Source organism: Mus pahari, chromosome 15 (genome assembly GCF_900095145.1).
Source record: "Mus pahari chromosome 15, PAHARI_EIJ_v1.1, whole genome shotgun sequence".
Classification (NCBI taxonomy): Eukaryota; Metazoa; Chordata; class Mammalia; order Rodentia; family Muridae; genus Mus; species Mus pahari.
Genome location: NC_034604.1, coordinates 78,411,424 through 78,433,797, shown reverse-complemented (window position 1 = coordinate 78,433,797; position 22,374 = coordinate 78,411,424).

Below are 22,374 nucleotides of genomic sequence, written 5' to 3'. Positions count from 1 at the left end.
TGAGAAATACATGAAAAAAATGTTCAACATCCTTAGTCATCAGGGAAATGCAAATCAAAACAACCCTGAGATTCCATCTCACTCCAGTCAGAATAGCTAAGATTAAAAATTCAGGTTACAGCAGATGCTGGCGAGGTTGTGGAGAAAGAGGAACACTCCTCTATTGCTGGAGGGATTGCAAGCTTGTACAACCACTCTGGAAATCAGTCTGGCAGTTCCTCAGAAAATTGGACATAGTACTCCCGGAGGATTTATTACTTTTTTTGACATTATAGCTATATAATTTCTTCCCTTCCTTTTCCTCATTCCAACCCCACTCATATACTTCTCTGTTTCAAATTCACAGCCAATTTTTCTTTAATTTTTGCTAAACACACACATATATTCATATATAAACTCAAATATATACATATATACACACAAGTTTTTATCAGTCTATGCGATTTACTTGTATGCATATGTTTTTGAGGCTGACCCTTCGGTATTGGATAATCAATTGGTGAGCTCTTCCATGGGGAAGAGTATTTCTCCTGCTCTTATTACTGTTTTATTGTCTGTAGATCTTACTTCTCATCAAAAACATGTTTCTTCGATAAATGGTGAACAATACAGGGAAACAGTAAATTAAAAGGCAGAGTTGTGGAGCCCAGTCCCAACCACAGCACAATTCCAGCACTGACGGATCAGGGGTTATTCTTGATCCTTCCATCCTTCAAGGGATAGAAAGTTCTAAGAGCCAGAGGAACAAGGATTTGTCTGTGTAACTGTGCTCTAGAAGTGTCAGAAAAGCTGTACCTATAAAGTCTCACCAACCCACCTACCTAAACATGACCTGAAAAAATTAAACAATAGCCATGCTACCAGAGAAGGGGAAAGGCCCACATTTTTATTTTTTTCTCATTTTTTAATTTTGATTTTGTATTGTTTATTTTATTTATATTTCAAATGTTATCCCCCTTCCCCCCTCCCTGTGTTTCTATGAGGGTGCTCCCCCACCCACCTACCCACTCACTCCTGCTTCACCACCCTAGCATTCCCCTATCCTGGGGCATCTAGCCTTCACAGGACCAAGAGCCTCCCCTCCCATTGATGCCAGATAAGGCCATCCTCTGCTACATATGTAGCTGGAGCCATGGGTCCATCCATGTACTCTTTAATTGGTGGTTTAGTCCTTGGGAATTCTGGGGTGTCTGGTTGGTATTGTTGCTCTTCCTATGGGGCCACAAACCCCTTCAGCTCCTTCTGTCCTTCCCCTAACTCCTCTATTGGGATCCCAGTTCTCAGTCCGATGGTTGGCTGTGAGCATCCCCATCTGTATTGGTCAGGCTCTGGCAGAGCCTCTCAGTAGAGATGGCTCAGCAGTTAAGTACCATGTTTTTAAATCAAAACCGCTACATAAGTAATTTAGTTTCTACATTCATTCCTAACTTATATGTACATCTGATTATAGCATGGAACATAGATTATAAAATCAGTATTTATCTAATTATAGCAAGTAGTGCTATCATTATAGCATTGTTACAAAAATAAATATACTTTGTTGTTCCTTAAGTTGCTGGGCAATAAATTAATTCATTATAGTCACTGATTCCTGATATTTGAATAAATGTTGTTTATTCACACATATATCAGATAATTTTGTTTTACCTTCTGTGTAAATAGCCCAGAGTAAAATGAGATTTCAGAATTTCTTAACAAAAAAATGGAGAGAACAATGATGTGGCATAAAATACATATAGACCAACTCAAGCAATCAATTTTTTTTCAAATAATAAAACACAAGGACTGGTTTATGCTTAACAACTCAATAAAACACAACCACCAAATCCTAGAAAAGGTATGTAGGTCACATTAAATTTCTAATAGTATAAACTGCTAATAATAATTTCATAAGTAACAGCCTTAAAATTTATTGGGCATAGTGAAAATAGTACTCCTCTAGGTATGTTTAGAAAAGACACGCTAAATCATGAAAAAAAAAAGAAGAGTTTTGATTGATTGATTTACCATCAGTACTTTCTTTGACAATGCTTAGCATGATTACACTGCTTCAAATTTTATTTCACAATGCGGACAAGGGCAGAAGATATGTTAAAGGCTAATCTTCACCTCTGCCTCCATTCCTCTAAGTGCAGTTTCTTAACTCATCCCCAAGTCTGTAGCAGACCACCTGCTGCAGCTTCCCTTTTCCCTTCTCTCATCTCCAGTATATCACACAGATATCTTCTTGCCCTCCAGACAGCCTTTCTCACACACATTCGTTTAATCCAAGCTCCCTGCATTCAGCAGGCACTTTCAGAAAACATACAGTGCCCTCAGACCCAGGAACCAGGTAGGCTAACTTCAGAACTTCACCCATTCCTGTACCCATTTAATCCTCTCCCCTACTCTTATCCATAAACCTGTAGCCAACCACCTGTTTCAATCCACCCTGTTTCCAGAGGATAACATGGATCCTCCTTTCCAAACTACCCTCCCCCTTCACTGTTTTATCCCAGCCACCAACTCTAGTGGAGATTCCATGGGAATCATACACCACCCCAGACAGGGAAGCAGGCAGACTTAACATGGATGATCGCCATGTCCTCCTTTCCTTCAATTCCAACTCCCATCTCCGGAGCAGACTACCTGCTATGCCCCAGTCCTCTCTGCCACCATCTTCCATGGACACCGACTACTCCAAATTTCCACTGTACCCATCAGGTTTTCAATGTGCCCAATAGGCTTTCTCTGTGAACATGCCAAGCAAGTCTTCCAGAGTGGCAACTAACCCCTTCTCCCTAGCTCATCACTAGATCTGTAGCAGAAAAATACTGTTGTGGCCTCTCTTCATCTCTGCTCCCCATTTCCAGACTTCTAAGCAGATCCTCAGGAAACATACTGCATTTTTATTTATTATTTTTATTTTATTTATTTACATTTCAAAGTTCCTCCTTTCCATTCCCCCCTCCACGAGCCTCCCACACCATCCCCCTCACATTTGCCTCTAAGATGGTGCTCCTCGACCCACTCCCACCTCACCCCTACCTTACACTCTAGCATCCCCCTTCTCTGGGACATCAAGCCTCTCCAGGATCAACTGAATCTTCTCCCACTGAGACCAGACAAGACAGTTCTCTGCTACATATGTAGCAGGAAACCATGGATCAATCCATGGATGCTCTTTGGTTGGTGGTTTTGTCCCTGGTAGCTCTGAGGGGTCCGGTTAGTTGATACTGTTGTTCTTTCTGTGGGGTTGCAATTCCCTTCTGATCCTTTATTTCTTCCCCTAATTCTCCCATAGGGGTCCCCAGACACAGCCCAATGGTTAGCTGTAAGTATCTGCATCTGTCTCAATCAGGTGCTATCAGAGCCTCTCAGAGGGCACCATTCCAGGCTCCTGTCTATAAGCACATCTTAGCATCAGCAATAGTGTCAGGGATTGTTGACTGCATGTGGGACAGATCCCAAGTGGGGTCGGCCTCTGGATAACCTTTCCTTCAGCCTCTGTTCCATTTTTGTCCTTGCATTTCTTTAGACAGGAAGAATTCTGGGTTAAAATTTTTGAGGTGGGTGGGTGGCCCCATCTCTCAACTGGGGACCATGTCTATCTACTAGAGGTGGTCTCTTCAGGTTCTATCTAACCATTGTTAGGCATTTCAGCCAATGTCATCCTCATTGGGTCCAGAGAGCCTCCCAGATTCCTGGTGTCTGGGACTTTCTGGCACTTCCGACCCCATTCGCCATCCCACACTTCTACATATTCCTACTCATTCTCCTGGTCCTCTGGGCATATCTCCTGTCTCCCCCATACCTGATCCTGCCCCACTTTTTCTCTTCCCCTCTCCTCTCCCACCCAGGTCCCTCCCTCCCTCTGCCTCCTGTGATTATCTTGCTCCCCCTTCTAAGTGGTATTGAAGCATCCACATTGAGCCTTCCTTCTTGTTATGCTTCATAGGGTCTGTGAGTTGTATCATGGATATTTTGAATATTTTGGCTCATATTCACTTATCAGTGAGTACATACCATGTATGTCCTTTTGGGTCTGGGTTTCCTTTCTCGGGATAGTATTTTCTAGTTCCACCCATTTGCAAAAAATAATCACGATGTCCATGTTTAATAGCTGAGTAGTATTCCATTGTGTAAATGTATCGCATTTTCTGTATCCATTCTTCAGTTGAGGGACATCTGGGTTGTGTCCAGTTTCTGGCTATTATGAGCAAAGCTGCTATGAGCATAGTGGAGCATGTGTCCTTGTGATATGCTGGAGCCTCTTTTGGGTATATGCCCAGGTGTTAACTGGGTCTTCAGGTAGAACTATTTTCAATTTTCTTAGGAACTGTCAAATTGATTTCCATAGTAGTTAGATGGAGAAAACAAGATATTTCAGGACAAAACCAAATTTAAACAGTATGTTTCTACTAATTCCCCTCCTAGCCCATCCCCATTCCTAAGTGTCTACTCCCCATACCTACAAACAGGTTTTATCCTGAACCCTCAGTGACCGCACACATCCAGATATCTCCCAGAAGACATTATTACCAGGCAACAAGCCACGTTCCTCTCCCAAAATCCTCACACCAGAAACCAAGAAACAAAACATCTACCCAATCAAGAAAATAACGGATATCAACACCTAGAATCACAATCTGACCAGATCCACATCTCTACAAGCCAGCATAAAACACAAGAATGGCCAGGACAGTATGTCTTAACTAGAGACAAGCAACCTTTCCACAGCATGTCATAAATATTGAAACATAGCTGAAACACGCGCCAAAGACATTAATGTAGCCTTTATGAATAAGATAGAGTCCCATACAGAGGAAACAAATAAATCCCTTAAAGGAAACTGTGAAACTACAGAGTGGAAGAAAAAGAATAAAACTTTTCAAGACCTGAAAGTGCAACTAAGATCAATAAAGGAAACTCAAACTGAGAGTAATGTAGAAATGAAACATTGAGGAACATAAATAAGAGCCACAGAGGCAAAGCCTACCAGGGGACCACAAGGGATAGAAGAGTACATCTCAGACATGGAAGACCTGGTAGAATAAATGGATACATTTGTAAAATAAAATGCTAAATATAAGTTTTAAATCCTAGCCAAAAACTATCACAGAATTCTGGAACACTATAAAAAGACAAATCTAAGAATAATGGGAATAAAAGAAGAAGAAGAAAACCAGGTCAAATGGATGGAAAATATATTCAACAAAACCAGAACAGAATTTTCCAAAAGAAGGAAGCCTATCAAGGAACAAGAAGTATACAGAACAAATACATTGGAGCAGAATAAACTCCCCTCATCACACAGTAACCAAAACACTAAACATATAGAACAAAGAAAGAATTTGAATTAATCTCCCCTCCCTCTCTCTCAATTTCTCCCTCTTAATCTCTTTCACACACACACAGTGTGTGTATGTATGTGTGTGTATCTAATTATACAAGAGAGCTAGATCAAAAGGAGATTGTACAGTGGTTAATATATATGGAGAAAGAGTAGGACAGAAACAAGAGATTGTAATGTTGGTAAATAGAACACATTCATTATGCTTGTTCTATTTTTTAAAAAATACATATATTTGTACATTTAATCCTATCGTGTGTGTGTATGTATGTACAAACACTGTATTCTGCATATGTTATATGTATTTATTTATCATGATGATTTCCAATTCAACTCACTTTCCTGCAAGTGATGTATCTGGACCAAGCTCCATTTTGATGCATTAGGACAGATTGTCTTCATTCATTCATTTATGGACATCTGTTTGTGGATCTTATATCTTGATATTTGATAAAAAGTTCATGAGAAGAAATGTTTTATTTGCTAGTGATTCAAGCAACTTCTACAAAAAAATAGTCCCTGCAAAATTGATTGTTAACTGAAAATTACATTCATTCAAATCCTTTCTGAGAAACCAAAACAACCACCCCAACAAGAGTGCACTGTAAAAGTATAATAGTTTCAAAAGCAATCATAAAAAATCATTCTTCTAGTGTAGAGTGCTATACATAATAACAAAAATAATTTTTCAACCACAGAGTACTATACTAAAATAACATTTGATTCCAAGACAAATGAAACACTTAAAAACATCAACTGAACTTGATAAATTTTGAAGACATTCCAAGAAGTTTTTTTTGAAATTGACAGAATGTTTTTCTTAAGGTCAAGAAGTTAGTCACCTTCTAGTCCGATAGTCTCCTGTCAGTATCCTAAGGAACACTTGCATCAAAAATGTTTTATAGTAGTAATTATAGTAATTTTTCTAAGTTATAAGATTCAAAATGCCCACTATGTTCATAGCAGATTTATTTATAATACCCAGAAGCTAGAAAGCCAGATGTTCCTCAACAGAAGAATGGATAAAGAAAATGTGGTACATTTACACAAGGGAGTACTATGCAGCTATTAAGCTATTAAAAACAATTAATTTATGAAATTCTTAGACAAATGGATGGATCCGGAGGATATCATCCTAAGTGAGGTAACCCAATCATAAAAGAACATACATGATATGCACTCACTGATAAGTGAATATTAGCCCAGAAGCTGAGTCTACCCAAGATACAATTTGCAATAGACATGAAACTCAAGAAGAAGGAAGACCAAAGTGTAGATACTATGATCCTTCTTAGAAGGGGGAACAAGATACCCATGGAAGGAGTTACAGAGACAAAGTTTGGAGCAGAGACTGAAGGAATGACCATCCAGAGACTGCCCTACCTGGGGATCCATGCCATAAACAACCACCAAAACCAGACACTATTGTGGATGTCAACAAGAGCCTGCTGACAGGAACCTAGTATAGCTGTCTCCTGAGAGGCTCTGCCAGTAACTGACAAATACAGAAGTGGTTGCTCACAGTCATGCATTGGATAGAACACAGGGTCACCAATGAAGGAGCTAGAGAAAGTACCCAACGAGCTGAAGGGGTATGCAGCCCTATAGGAGGATCAACAATATAAACTAACCAGCACCCCCCCAGAACTCCCTGAGACTAAACCACCAATCAAAGAAAACATGGTGGGACTCATGACTCTAGCTGCATATGAAGCAGAGGATGGCCTAGTCAGTCATCAATGGGAGGAGAGACCCTTGGTCCAATGAAAATTCTATGTCCCAGTGTAGGGGAATGCCAGGGCCAGGAAGTGGGAGTAAGTAGGTTGGGGAGAAGGGGGAGGGGGGAAGGGACAGAGGATTTTCAGAGGGGAAACAAGGAAAGTAGATAATATTTGAGATGTAAATAAAGAAAATATTTAATAAAAAGTTACAAAATGCCTCCATCAATTTTATTTCTAAGGCAAAAACAGGTACGAAAATTAACTTAGATTTTAGACACTAGTGCTATAATGGAATAGATTTCCTGTTTACTGAACAGCAAAGTCTTGCTATTCGAGTATCCAAGCATACAAGTGAGACAAAGGAAGCCTGGTTTAAGCATTACTTAGTCCTTGCTGCTTTTGTCAACATCACATCTGTTAGAGAATAGTACTACGAAAAATAATTGGAGAAAGGAAATTTGGTCAGGGTGTTTAGTCAGCTCAAGATGCCTGGAAGGAAATTCTTACAACAATGTGACTATAGGGTGTGCCCTGAATGCAATAGAACAGAAGGGACATGGGAGGAGGAGCAGAAGAGAGGCGGGGGATATGGTCCAAACCTGTAATCTAAAGTAGATACTGTGTGAATGTACCTAACACACTCTTTAAAAGAGTCATGATCAATAATTTCCTAACATTGATTTGAAATTTTCCACATAGTAATGCAGTATCAGTGATTTATGGAAAAAGAAAAGGAGTGGACCTGGGGGCAGTTATGGGGGTTAATACTGTACATGGATGACTTCTTTAAATTATAGGAGTGTTCTATAATTACACTGTTGTAATGTTGGTATAACTACAACAATTTGCTTTAAATATCAGTGAAATGCATATTACTGTGTCACAAGCTCATGATTATGACTAGGAAACTAAGGGTAAAAGTGTTACATACTTCAATTAACAGGTAAAGTGTGTCAAATTTTATTTTAAAATAATATAAATATCAGTTTTAAGTATTTTTAAAATAAATGTTCAAAATTTAAAGTACTTTCTTAGGGAAGCTATTTAAACAATTTCCGTATGTGTTATAAAAAATCTATTACCACAGTAGGCATTGTTTGCATTAATTTTGGAATAACTCCACATACAAACAAAGGTACATATAATTTTTAAAGTATAAAATAACATGACACTATTCATGTAAAAGAATAATACCTATTTCTTATGGATTTGATTGAATAGTCAACACATTTCACTATTGGTTACTAAGTGAGAGTTATACAATAATATATATCAGAAAGATGGTTTAATGTAGGATATTAATCATAACATCTTGCTGAAATAGAAATAAAACCATACAATTACCTTTGCTGTATCAACATATAGTAAAATTCAAGCATATTTCACATGACAACTTTTAAGGGAAGACATCAATTAAATCATAAGAAAGAAACTTTGATTTCAATCAATGTCATTATAAGAAATAAGATGTACAGTTGGCCATGTCATCTGAATCGGAGGGTGAAGATGTGAATGTGGTGAGCAGTTTCTCCCTTCAGTGTTGCTGGGAGCTTGTTCAGAAGCTGACCTCTCAGCAAGACATCTACTGTTTTTCTTTTGACTGGGTTCTACAATAGCATAAGAAGTTCCCTCATGATGTTTTCACATACACTTTTGGTTGATTAAAAAACACACACACACATTGCAAACATACAATGGAATTCTATTCTGCTATAAAAAAAATGAAATCATGACAAACATTAGTCATTTTGTTATTTTTAAAGGATCTGCCCAAACACAAGTAACTTCATTCTGTAATAGATTCACAAGCTCTGTTTTCTTCAGGTTTAATACAAATATCCTTAAACCTAAAATCCATGAGAAGGCCAGTGGGAAAATAAGAGATAAATCACCTGTGTCCACATACCTGTAGTTAAATACCTGATCAAGACTTTGACCAGAAATGAGGCTCAATAATTTAAAGATGATGCAGGACCTGAATAAAAGAGACCCATCATTAGTGATGTGGGAAAGTAAATCTCCTTTCTGGGAATACATAAGATAATTATCTAAGAAATTATGAGGGGGGCTTGGGGAGAATAAGCTTTCCTTATGGATGGACCTCAGAAAAAGTTAAGAATATATAAATAATGTGTGCTATGCTTAGGAACTGCAAAACTCTTCAGATTGAGCTTGGTACAGAAAGTCTTTGGTCAGACTCTGTTCAATTTAATCCAGAATTGAGTTTCCAGCATATGCCTGCCTTTGGTTCTCTTTCAAACTTTAAATAGTTGATGTATATGTCATTTCCTTCCCTAATTTTGCAATGAATCATAATAACAACAAACTTTTCCAAAGAATATTCACATTTTTACAATGCCAAGTAAACTCATTTAGCATTGGAGTCAGGAAATTAAGGGCAGACAAAGTCTGATGGCTTTCAGTTGATGACCCCACTAGAGTTCTTCACTGGGGGATACAGAAAACCTGTCTCCTGAGCTTGAACAATGCAATCTCAGTTGTTCTGCTAAGATCACAGGGAGGAAAACTGTGCCTGTAAAAGACTGACTGCTGTGTTCACATGAGAAATACAGAGAACTCCACAAATGCCTCCACTCAAATGCCTTAATCTTAATTTGGGAAATGAAATTTTATTTCTCATGACTATAAAAGCTATCACAGGACTAGTGCAAGCAGAAATAAACTCCCAGATTAAACTTTAAAATGATAATGCCAATCTCAACTTATCAGCTAATTGTTCATATGCTAAACACAGTTCCAAAATATGTCAATGTAATATTAATGGCTGCCCATGGATCATTACAAAATGGAGGCAAACAGTATATTCCCAGAGTCAAGATCTGTTCCAGGTTATGCCTACATAATTCTGAAAGCATAAAAATGCATAGCAGAATCTTAGGTATTTGGCCATTTCCAGGTCATGAATATATAAACTGTATTTACTTCCTATGGAAAATAGAAACTACCATGCTGCCAGGTGAGCCAGCAGTGAGAGACCACTGATGCCTGAAACTGAAGCCTGAATGTTACTTTCCTCCTGTGGTATAACAGGGTTCCCCTGAGCAGAATAAGCTTTTGGCTTAACACTTAAGAAGAAATAACAATGAACTAATTTCATAACACAAGGAATTATTTTGCAATTGAAAAATAAAATAAGCTGTAGCATCTCTTTTATCTACATTTATTTAATTTTTTTCTTTAAAATGCCAAGCAGTGCTTGACGTAATTAGAATTCAATCAAGAGGTTTTCAGTCTTGGATTAAACCCTGAAAGATGTAATTAGGAGACAGAGATGAGGGTAACGGTGAGAAGTAAGTTTTACAATTAATACAGGCTGAGCATCCTATTCCAAAGTCCAAAATACAGCAAATCATGAACGCTTTGAGTATCAATATGATGTAGAAAATTTAACATTTGACCTTTGTATGAAAATGTCAGTCAAAATGCAGTGACCTTAAAATACTGGGTACAATTATCTTCCAGCTTATATGATCTCATGTGCTAGTAAGTATTCTGCTGTTTCTTTAAAAAATACGCTGTTTGCTCTAGAATTGAATACAGAGCAACAAAGTACAAGGAATTCAGCCGTCATAACCTTGCTGTTTCAAGTAGTTTTTGGCATATAACACATCTAAGCAGAAAGTATTGAGCTCTCATAATCCTTTGCCTCCATACTAACAACTTCCCTTCTGGAACACTGCTACATGAGACAGTGGTACATGTGGGAAATCAGTGACCCTCTGTTGATACATGGTTATCACCCATCTGACTTCAGCTGGTAGAAACATCCTGTAGTTTTCGGTAAGAATGCAATGACCCAGGTTCACATTAATACACCACACAGCAGTTTTCTCTTCAATAAATCTCCCTTCCTCTTTTGCACAGTATCTCTTGGTTGGAATCAAGTGACACTTAGCCTCGCGTATTCTTTTGATGTTGGAGCTAGTCATTTAAGTTCTGCCATAGATATTCATGGGTGACAGCTCATCTCTTTGTAGCACTGAACAATACTTCATCTTTATGATGAAACACAGGTTACCTTTTTATTTACAAGCTGAAAGTCCACTTTCTAAATTTCAGATTTTAGCAACTATAAGTGAGCTGTTGTAAATATCTGTGTGAATTTTGATATGTTTTCCTTTTTTTTTTTTTGTGGCATAGTCTAGAGCTCTTTAAGAGTTCCTTTACTTTGAGAAAAATAATTTCCTACTCATTTTCTATATTATCTCACCCAAATCTACCAAAACCTGAATCTTAAGAAATTAAATGTCTTGCAGAGAATGTCTTATTCTGAAGTTGGAGGATTCTTGGAATGATATGTCTACAAAGAAGCATGTGTTAAAATTTGATCCACAACCAGCGAAACTGTAGGAGTAGAAATTTGGGGATATCCAAACTAGTGCAAGGGAGTCTTGTCACTGGAGGAATGCTCCTGAGGGTGCTACCTAGGTTACATCTTTCCTGCCTCTGCTTCTTCAACCTAGCCACACAAGAAGAGAGGCTTCTTCTGTTGTTCAGTTTCCTCCCCCAACATCTGCCTCTGCACAGAGCCCAGTGAGCACGGATTGCCACTTCTGAAACTCTGGTCCAAAGTGAATGTTTCATCTCTTCACATTCATCTAACTTCAGTATTTCATTTGCTAAACTAGAACTTATTGGCTGAGCCTTTGAAGACAGTGGTGAGGCCTCTATCTGGTCTCATCTTTCTTAGAAGAGTGTTTCTCCTCTAATTAAATCCATGTGTATGTATTTAAGTTTTACATTTTTACCAAAAGTAACTTAGACACAGGTATAAAAAAATGACATTTTAATTATCTTTGGAATATTTCAATATCTTTTTGGCCAAAACAAAGATATTTTACATTTTAAATTCTCCCTTATATACATACACTATTTTATGGATTTCATATTCCTGTTGATTCAAATCATTTTGTTTCCTCCAAAACTTATCCAACTTCATTTATGTTTGTTTACTCATAACTTAGAAAGCAATTACTTAGTGTAGAGCTAACTTTGAAATGATTTTCCTATAATTTTGATTTATATTCTTTTGTAGCAAAATAAAAGAAAGTAAAGAAAAATTATGCTCTGGAAACACTGAAGAAATAAAATCAAGCTTTAATAAATCTATGGCTCTATTATAAGTTAAATAGCACTAGAACAGTAAACAAAAACATCCAAAGTACCTTAAGATGCGCTTCTGATTCCACAGAAAACAACTTGATGAAAACATGATTGCTAAGTTATTTTAATTTTTTTATATAAGAACATAAAGTTTGTTAAACTTATACATCTGAAAGCTATACTAGAAATTAATATAATCCTTGCAAAAAGATCATTTCAGTAGAGGAGGGATGGGAAATTACCATCCAGATGTAAAGTAATTAAATAAATAAATTAATTAATAAAAATTATGTTTTCAGAAATGCAGATAAGACAAAAATAGACTTGAAAGTAGGGTTGTTATTGTGGAGACAAGGAGAGGTAGGACAAGCATTGAAACACAGCTTGAATTTGGTCAGTGAATGCAATTTAAAAGTGTAGAAATGCCACAATGAATCCATTAACATGTATAAAATTACATTGCTTTTAAAATATTTAATAGAGATGTAAAAGAATTTTTGAATAGAAATACTATCCCATTGCTTCAGTTCCACGTTTTACTTTGAATGAAGAAGCAGTGTTTCGGACCTTCAGTTTTACAGTGAGTTCTGACTGGCTCCCACGGTCTTTCTTTTCTTTCCTTTTTCTTTCTTCCTTTTGACCATATTCTCTTTTGCCATTTTTATTATCTCTTTAGGAATACTTTATGATGCATTTGATCATTTGATCATATTCAGCTGTTCCCACACTCCTCCCAGTTCCATCACCTCTTCTCTACTCAACCAATGTTGTGTCATCTTTTAATTATTTTAGTCTATAAAGTGCAGTTCATGCTGCCCACGCATTCCTGGATATGTGGCCTTCACCATAGGGTGGTCTACCCACCAGGAACTGCACACTTGACAAACCTGACATTTTCTACCCCACCAGTAACCAGTGCTCCTTAGCTAGGGGGAGTTGTTGCCCATCTCCCTTCACCATGATGCCATTTTGTCTGCTCTGAGCCTGTAAGGATTATGTGAATGCTGTATCAACTTCAAATAGTTCATATGTGCTGTTGTCATAAGTTCAGGAAACATGGTTTCCTTGTAATCATTTAGACCTTCCTTTTCTGACATAGAAAGAAGATAAGTTGCCAATCAATGTTAAAAATTCGTCCAGTCCCCCCCAAAAAATATGTTTGCTTTCAGAATATATTAAATTATCTTAAGAATTTGATTTTTAGCTCCTAGGTAATTAAAGTTAATGTTATCTTGAATCTTCAATATTATACAAGGACATCTGATATTTTAAAAGGTGAAATTTTAATTAAATATGATGTCTGAAGCATGTACAACTGAGTGAAGCACAGTAAGGAATTATTCACTCAGGATTATTTCATTGGTGTGCACAGTTGAGCTTTGCTAACAGAGTAAAGTCTCCTTGTTACAGTAACTTTTATTCACATGATGTAAATATCTCCGAGGCTTCTTGTCTCCATCTGTTGACCTAGCCCTATACATGGAAGCTTCTCGCTCCCATACAATGTTTTATAGGCCTAGACTGTTTTTAGCTTCTGAGAATTACTGCTTAATAAGTTCACCCCTTCCTAGCTCTTTCTGATCTCTTTGTGGCTAATTCAACTAAGCTGTTCTGATTCAAGCTCCTCTACAAGTTGCCTGATTCAGTTTGGCTTCTCTCAGCTTCTGAAGTGCTGTGCTTGGCCTCATACTAACTTTGGCAATAGGTTTTAATCTTCTGGCTCCTTCTCATTCTTTGGCTGATTCTATATTCACCTGTTTCTAGGTTGTTCTCTCTCTGCTACCTGGCTCTGTATAACTCTTCAAGTAAAACTGTCTCCTGCCTCTCCCTATGCATTGCTCCCTCTTATGTTGTCTCTTTTTCTTCTCTCTTCTTGTGAAAGGAGGGCATATCCTAGTCCATCAAATTTATGAACTTGTCTACCACTCAATTAGACATTACTTTCAAACATGGGAGCATTCTTCTACAAAATAACTCTACCTTCATTAGGATTAAAAGTATGTGTACTAAGGGCAAGTCTTTCACAAGTATTCGAGTTAAAATACGAAAATTGGAGAGCAAAATTTGATCTCTGGAGACTAGTGTTGATTCTAGCCCTTTCTCAGTGTAGATATACCAAGATAAAATATGAGAGAACAGGAAAGAAACTAGAGAGGTGGGTAAAAGAAGAGAGAGCATGTGAAATAGAAAACCAGCAAGAATTGTAAGAATTGAGTAAGGGAAACACAAAGAAAACAGGGATAAAATGAATGAAGAGATTGTAAAAGAGGAAGAAAGAGAGAAGTGTCATGCTGAGAAATCAGCCCAGGAAAAAGATGACAGCAACACAACTAAGGCACAGGTGTGGTCTGAGGATTAGCCAGGTACTGGAAAAGAAGCAACCAGAGGCATGGAACTGAGATAGAAGACAAAGAAGATGTCAAATACATAACACAAGCATTCTAGATAGGAAAGGAAGAAGTATGGGAGGGATGGAAGGGAGGGGGGAGGGGAAGAGAGAGAGAGAGAGACAGAGAGAGAGACAGAGACAGAGAGAGAGACAGAAGGAGGAGGAGGAAGAGGAGGAGAAAGAGGGGAGGGAGGAGGGGAGGGGAGGGGATAAGAGACAAGATGTGGGTGAGAGATTGTGAAGTTATATAAAAGAAGAAACACCCAAAAATTTGATAGTATTTCCAGCTTTTGGTGACTGCTTTAATAGTTAATATTTCCCTGAAATGTGTAATAACTATATCTTTTTTACTTGTCTTACTTGTAAGAATCTATCTATGGTGACCATCTCATATATATATATATATATATATATAAACTAACCATCCAAGAGAGAGTATTGCAGTTGATCCCACCTCGAACCCCAAGACTTATTTACTGAAAAAGAAAAAGCAGTTTCTAGTTGTGGTGTGGTTAAGCCCTAAGCACACCTTTACTCCCTCCTACCTCTCTCTCCCTCTTCACTGCTCCCATTTCTGTTGTCCCTCTTTCCTCTCTCTTGCCTGCTATTTAGATATTAGATCTCTCCATATATTCTTCTGATAATATAGTGAAATTAACCCCAGAGGAAAAGAATCCTTAAATATACCAAAGCTAGCAAAATGTTTAATAAAAATATTTCCATCTCCAGATCCTATTGTTGCAAAGAGCAAGAAAAATACCAATTGCAACAACTCTTTCACTATCAGCAAAGCCAGGAACTAATATTGAGATGAGTTAGAAGATCATGCAAAACTTTATATAGTATTTTAAAGAATACTGACAGAAATTTAAGCGGAATTTCCTCCAACTCTTATTGTCCCTTAATATTTTAATTCTTTATATAATTTTCTTCCATAAAATATATTTGATTATACTCTTTCTACTCTTCCAATGCCTCCAATATCTCTTCTACTCACACAATCCCATGCTCTTTCTCTTGCTCACTCTCTCAAAAAAGGAACAAAACTCAAAAAAACAGAAACTGATTAAACAAAAAAGACAATGAAAATAAATCAAAAAGATCTTCAGAGAGTACACACATACAGAGCTACACACACACACACACACAGAGAGAGAGAGAGAGAGAGAGAGAGAGAGAGAGAGAGAGAGTTCTGTATTAGCCAACTACTCCTGGGCATGAAGCCTACCCTGGAGAATGGCTGGTATACATAGTGCTATTCACAGCAGAAAACTAGTTTCCCTTTGCCCAGATATATTCATACAAAATGTATTATTGGCTTGTGGTAGCACTTTGTGCCCACTTTCCTCCCGTGTGCTGGAATTTTGTCTGGACTGAACCTGTGTGGATTCTGTGCATGTTGTCACAGTCTGTGAGTCCATAGGTTTATCAGTGACTTTGGATATGGGTGAGAGTGATTTCACAGAATCACCTACCATTTATGCCACTTGTAATATTTCCACTTCCCCTTTGTATTTCTTTGAGCCTTGAGAGAAGAGTGGTGAAAAGATCCCACTTAGGGATCTCAGTGCTCCAAAGTTCCTCACTTTCTGTACATTGCCCAGTCATGGGTCATTTGATACCATCTACTCTAAGAAGGTTCTCTGGAGATGGTTGAATGATTCATTGGTGTATGTGTTCAACATTGGGTGTCATTTTATTGACATGGTATTTTTAGGAGAATAGTAGGATTGGGATTTTTCCTAGAGCACTAGTCTCTGGGAGTTTAGATATTTTAAAAGCAGGTTCGGGTGTGGGTTTCATATCATGGAGTGGGTCTTAAATCTAATTGAAAAGTTCTTGGCTACTCATATGACTTTGTGCCAGTCTCCAGCACACCTTGCAGGCAGCTCTCTGTGATAGTTCACTGGTTTACAGATGGGTGAAACTGATGATTATGCCTTGTCCCAGTAGCCTACAATGTACCATGCTACTCATTAAGCGTAAGGCCTCTAGATAGGCACCAGCTTGATTTCTCTGTGCCTTATAACAAAAGCAGTGTCCAAAGAAAGTGGTCTTGCTGTAGGATCTAGAGGGTAACTAATAGCCTTCACAGCAGCATGTGGTGTTTGCTTGTGGGGGACAGTTGTCTGATAGACTCCTTTATCCAAGAACTCAGTAAACTGACTCATTTTTGGCAGGGTTTCTAAAGGCTTCACTTGGCAGCATAAGATGTCTAATTTGGGCATTTTCCTCCACTATATGGTGACTTAATTTAAATTCCTTACCCAAGCACACAATTAGGCCGCCTTTAAAGTGATAGGTCTTCAAATTCTTTTACACTGGTGTTCTCTCAGATGGCTCACCTTTATGGAATGCCCTTGTTTTATTTCAAGTATCCTGCATGTTGGTAATCCTCACTAAGCATGAATTATTACACAGAACACTCATTTGTTGAATGGATTGCCAAGCAAAACCTCAAATGTGATGATATTCTATAACTTAGGAAATTTAAGCCTGATTAGTTTAATACTAAAAGAAAGCAGAATCACTAAGGAATCTCATGACTCACTGAGACTAAATAAATCACTATCCAAAGAAGCTTAAGCGTCTCAAGAGAGTCAGACAGGAAGCTCCAAGGTGATTCTTAAGCTCTTTAAGCAAACCTTGATTCCTGCTTTTCATGTATTCTGTTATCTAAAACTATGCAGAGAAATATATTGTCTTTCATCCTTTGCTATTTTCAAAATGATTTATTCACTGCAAACTTACTAAACTGTCAGTGACAAAATTCTCGGGTCTGGAAACATCTTAGAATCTGGAGAATTTGAAGATTCAGGAGAATTAGGAGACACTGAAAACAAATGGGTATTATTGGTGAGTTGTATGAGAATGTTTGCCTATAGAATTAGATGTAGGAAATAAATATGGTTCATATGCACAAGGATAAACAGAATGGAGTTTATAGGATAGACCTTGGGCTAAGAAATCAGATTAGCAAAAGAGCAACAACTTACAAAGCAAGAACTATGAAAATTATACATCTACAAGAAGCCACTGATAGAGAAAGAAATAATGAGATAAAAACATTGAACTTGATCAATATTGAGCATACATTTTTAACCATTCATTTCTGACACTTCAAATGTAATGGTAATTATCTCCACAGACTAGGGGCACTTTAGACATGATTCAGTGTTAATCTCTATGAAATCTCCGTTGTTTTTTAATGCAGACATTGAATTAGATTACATAAGATAAGCTATTTGGGGTTGATAAGATTTGTACTTGCATGATTTGATTATATGATTAGATTCCATTAATTTAGATCACTTTAGAAGTTATTGCCAAAAATTGCCCTGAAGAAAGAGGCTAACGAAGAGTTGGTGACCTTGGAAATAAACGTCTTAGATTGTTTGAGTTTCTAGAACTAAATACCTTATGCTTAACAATTTATTAATAAACATTTTTTCTCTTCTGTGAGGACTGATAAGTTCAAGATTCTGGTGTCAGTACATCTAGATTCTAGTGAAGGCCTCTCTCTGCTTCACAGTTGGCACTACTTTGCTGAGTCCTCATAGAAAGGGCTAACCAGGTCCCTTACCATCTGTGATAAATGTATTAACTCCATTTATGATGACCAAGTCCTCTATTCCCTTAATAAACTACTTTGAAGGACAGGTTTCAGAACATGAATTTGAAGTAACATTTTGCTAAAATATGCCTGGTACAAGAAGTTCTTGTTCTTTGCTTTGATACCAATTCACTGGGTCTTAGTCTTTTGAGAACTTTGGTATTCATAATTGTGCATCACCTCAGAATTACTGGTATGATCCCGAGAATAGAGATATATAACCTGAAGAAATGATGTCCTAACTACTCATTTTACCATTTCCCCCATAATATTGTTTCTTAATTTAAATTACACACACACACACACACACACACACACACACACACACACACACACACACACACACACTTAGTCTTCAAACGCTTTTATGCTAGTGTTCTCCTAGATGATGTACCTCCATGAAATGCACTTACTTTATTTTAAGTATCTGGACATATTGTCGTCACAGCATGAATTATTACACAGAATGCTCATTAGTTGAATGAGAAGCATCTTAATGAATGAATGAATTGTCAAGCAAAACCTCAAATGTGATGACATTAAAAATTTTAAGGTTGATTAGTTTTTCATGTTTTACTTTTCTGTTGTGTGGTAGAAAGGCAACAACTGCTTATATGTTATATATTCTTTTTACATAATTATATAATATATTGACTGAATCTGAAATAAAGATAAATAAGCAGTAACTAATGGGAAAGTTCCCAATATTAGGATAAGTTCCCAATATTAGGAAGCAACTTTACTTCTACCACTAGAACTCCTTCGGTGTTTGGAAGTCCTCACTGTCTACTTCTCAATGCAAAGTCTACCTCCTGTTTTTAGTACCTATTTCATCATCTCTGCTTCCAGCTAAGATCCTAAATTCCAAGAAGTTCAGCAGATACAATGAAATTAACAAGGATACACATTTATATGGAAAAAAAGAACAGGAAAGTCTGTAGCCATAAATCTTGTAGAAGAGATGGTTGGAAAGATGCAAATAGCACACATAATTACCAGAGTTTACCTGTGGTTTAATTGGTATCTTTTTGAGAAATGTAAACACTGGTGCTGTTCTATCTCTAAAATCAAGATCTCTGGGCAACAAAATACCAAGAGTTGCCCAAATAGCAGTAGTTTAAGCATGAGCATTTGATATTGGTAGCAACCTGTGTGGTAAACTGCAGCATGGCAAACACACAAATTTGAAGGGAAAAAAGAACAAATATAGCTTTCTATGTTTCTTTACCTGGAAACAAGCATGCTTGTCTATCCACGGTCTTTACATTGTTACAGGTTTTGATCTAAGGACAGATTTCCAGACTGAGAAGGCTTAAACTCACATAGGCAATGGAGAAGCATCTTAATTTTAAAATACCATGACAGATCTGAACTTTGAGGTAATTATATATTAGTATAACAGAAAATGATAGACTTCACTAAATGATAATAAAGTCAAGGGAGAATTGAGATGTTATTGAATAGGTAAAAACATACTTTTAAATGTTTGAACATCAAGAAATAGAATTTCAAAACACATGATTTTTGTAAATCAGAACAAAGAGTTTTTCTATGACAATGAAAAACAAAAAAGAATAAATTTGGCAAAACCCTTACCTGGGTTATGGGGTATTTTTCTACAATTTAATCTCAATAATAACAAGGTAGGAAACAAACTGAGATGGCTGAACAAATGCATGGTATTAGTGTTTCTAAACAATGTTCTGCTACATATGCAGCTAGAGACATAAGTTCTGGGAGTACTGGTTAGTTCATATTGTTGAAGAGAGCCCTCTTGGTCTTGCAAACGTTTTTGCCCCAGTACAGGGGAAAGCCAGGGCCAAGAAGTGAGAGTGGGTTGGTAGGGGAGCAAGGCAGGGGGAGGGTATAGGGAACTTTTGGGATAGCATTTGAAATGTAAATAAAGAAAATATCTAATAAAAATAGATTTTATTTAAACAAAACAAACAAAAAGAATGGTCTGACTTTTAGTAAGTAATAATGCACATATCATAGCAAGTGAACCCCTGCCTCTATTGTATGCACATTTGTTTGTCAGAACACTGACAGTTGTTGATGAAATATCACCTTGGTTGCAATGTTTCTTCCTTAGGCCTTTCTTATCATGAAATATAAAAGAAATGTTGCACACAGTTACAGCTTTGAGAAAGGAATAATTCATTCTTAGGAAATTCTAATAGATATACTGTTTGTTTTTTATTTCATTATTCATTTTACAGTTATTATTGTCTTCTCTGAAGGAAAATGTACTGTGCTAATCCTGGATTTTACTGAGAGAATATGAAGTAAATGACTATGTTAAAATGATTGCTGAAATTTTTGTGATAACTCTACAAACCTACATTTTGATTAATTTTTATTTGATGAAAAAGGATTTTGAGAATGTGGTGACAGTGGGAAGATAGGTTTCTTTCTCAGAAGTGATAAACTCTCTTTCCAATAGATCAATGCAAAAGTTGTGTTTCTGCATTTCTCATGGCCGTCAATAAGCTAGGAATAAATCAAATAACCCCGTGAAGGAATTCTTCTATATGAATTTTTTCTCAAAATGATCCATTTCCAGCTCCTTTTACTCCTGCTATACAGTTTACATTCATGTTCTTATTTCAATGTTACCATGTGCTCACATATGTGCTGTCTTATTTATTATTTATTCATTTATTTATTTACATTCCAAATACTGCCTCTCCTCCCAGTCTCCACTCCCTCACTAACTTGTATTCAAAAGAATACCAGACTTAGATCTAACTTTTCATATAGGAAAAGGGGGTTTTGATGTGAGGTACTTATAATATAATAGTATTTATTATTATTATTATTATTATTATTATTATTATTATTATTATTATTAAGATGTGGACAGATTGCATATTTAGAATGATCCTGAGATACAAAACAAGGACACTGCTAAAAATAACAAAAATAAGAAATTAGTCATTTAGGTGTGGATATTAAATACTGTGTTAATCAGGAACTAAGATACTTGGAGTGACTGTATATGGCATCAAATGGCTTTTGTCATCTCACACAGGATCAGACTCTAATCTTTGCAATTACATCAATCAATATGCAAATTTTCTTACAAGTTTACACACTACTGGAAGATGATGGAAACTTAGATAGTTGAATCTAGTTGAAAAGTTCCACGATGTTTGCACTTGGAAATTACATTCTGCCCCGTTTCTTCCTTATCTGTCTCTGAATTTTCTTTCTAGCCTTCCCTCCCCAGTGCTTCCTCTTCCTTCTTAGAGCTTCAATGACTTAAGCAACTGCATTCTACTGCTTGCTCTTTACCATGACAGTTGGCCATTCCATGGCCCAGAAGCAAGGAATGCAAACGACTCTGTGCCTAGACTTTTGAAACCTTCGCCCAAACTACATCTTATGCACATGATGTTGATTTTCCTTATGTACCTTACCACCATGATAGAAAGCTGTCCAACACATCTTAGAAAAAAAGAGTGCTATATTGACTTATATTTTACACATTTCCTGTAAACTATAAACAATTTTAAAACCAGAAATAATTTTGAGTTGTGAATTGGTGGGGGTGGGGTGGGGTGGGCAGTCATTGAGTGAGGCTAAAATGAGAAAAAAAACGTGTAACCTTCATAGACCTAATATGTATGCAATGAATTAGAAAGGTGTGATTACCAAAAAATATAATAATTTTACAGGGATAAGAAATCATTCAAAACTCATTTTTAAATGTCATAGAAGCATAAACTTTCAAAGACTCAAAGAACGACAATGAGTATTTCACTTAATATCATAAAGTAGACAATCACAATGTATTTTGACATGCTTCATTGCTTTTTAACCTCACAAACAGAATAAAATACCTTGTAGTAAAGATGTTAAAAACCCTGGCCCAGGGCTTCTTTCCCATCTTAGACCATTTATGTTCCCAGATGAAAGACACACACACTCCTTATATTTTTAAACAGCCTTAGGCAGCCCAATAGCTGGGCAACTGCCTACTCTCTATGCTGTTAGAATCTACCTTCCTATAGATAATCCCAAATTACTACTATTGACTATGTTCCATCTGGACTGCTCTTAACTCCAATTAGAAAGCCCTTAGGGCCATGCTCTCTTGGTCCTTATCCCAGGATGACTTCCTTACTCTTTCCCTCCTCCTGTAGGTTCTTCCCCTCTCCAAAGATGGCTTCTTCCTCCTTCTCCCCCTGGTGGT